The sequence below is a fragment of the Oryzias melastigma genome, linkage group LG8 (assembly GCF_002922805.2).
Source record: "Oryzias melastigma strain HK-1 linkage group LG8, ASM292280v2, whole genome shotgun sequence".
Classification (NCBI taxonomy): Eukaryota; Metazoa; Chordata; class Actinopteri; order Beloniformes; family Adrianichthyidae; genus Oryzias; species Oryzias melastigma.
The window spans coordinates 13,715,187-13,716,381 of NC_050519.1; the positions used below are offsets into that span (position 1 = coordinate 13,715,187).

At 35.1% G+C, this 1,195-nt stretch overlaps 1 protein-coding gene across 1 annotated transcript in view; it reads left to right on the forward strand.

Moving 5' to 3' along the window:
* Nucleotides 1–1,195, forward strand: part of LOC112146197 (GTPase IMAP family member 8) — a gene marked incomplete in the record, with an annotated part of 36,101 nt that overhangs the window by 33,746 nt on the left and 1,160 nt on the right.

A 1,195-nucleotide genomic window follows, 5' to 3' on the forward strand; every position in this document is an offset into this window, starting at 1 on the left:
TGACTTGGGACTTGACTCGGACTTGAGGACAAAGACTTGGGACTTGACTCGGACTTGCAAAACAATGACTTGGTCCCACCTCTGGTGAATACTGTAATGTCTTCAGATGAACTCTGGAAAACCCTCTATTAAAAGAAACTTTAAGTATTCAAAGAAACTCCTAAAGAGAACCTTTGATAATCTTCACAGTCTCTCATCTTTCTCAGAATCCTTATATGATTGGAGATGGATATATAAATTCTAAAATAAAATAAGTAAATAATATAAAATGTTTAGAAAGAAGTGTAGAAAAAATCTCTTGACTATACTTAGAAAAGCGGTTTTAAATTACTTTTTTCATTGATGACAATGACTTTTTAATCCACTTCTTGTTTGATTGGATTTCCTCCAAAATCTTGAAGAAAAAAATGCATTTTTTGGATCCAACAAAATGAAAATATATTTTTGTTTTGATTCCAACAACTGAACATCTGTTTTATCTATGGCTCTCTGAGATCACATCTATTGTTTGCTACGCTGTAAAACAGTGTTTGATTGTCTTTACAAGAAAAAAAAAAATTATATGAAGCAACATTATATTTAAATGAAATAGTTCTTAATTTAATACTCGATTTAGTCTTTTTTTTTTTCTTCTATGTTTTTCTTGTAGGGGAAGATGGTTCCTCTCCAGAGTTAAGGATTGTTTTAATCGGGGGAAGAGGAAGAGGCAAAAGAAGTAAAAGTTCTACTGGAAACTTGATACTCGGTCAAAATGTTTTTGACACCATTAGTAAAACTGGTCAAAGTACAGCGAGACAGAGAGAGGTTCACGGCAGACTAGTGACTGTGGTTGATACTCCAGGATGGTGGTGGAACTATCCACTAGAAGAGACTTCAGAACTGGACCAGATAGAAATTCAGAACAGTGTCCATCTTTGTCCTCCAGGTCCTCACGCCTTTCTTCTGGTCATTTGTATTGAAATTAGATCTACTCAGATTTTCCAATCATCTCTGAAAGAACACTTGGAACTTTTTAATGCAGATGTGCTCAAACACACAATTGTGCTGTTCACTGCATTTTCTCCATATAGTGAGGAAAACATTCAACGTTTTATCAAAGACTACCCACACCTACAGCAGATTCTTCAACTATGTGGAAACAGAAAACATTTTCTTCATATCAGTGACAGCGCTGACAGAACCCAAGTCTTGGAGC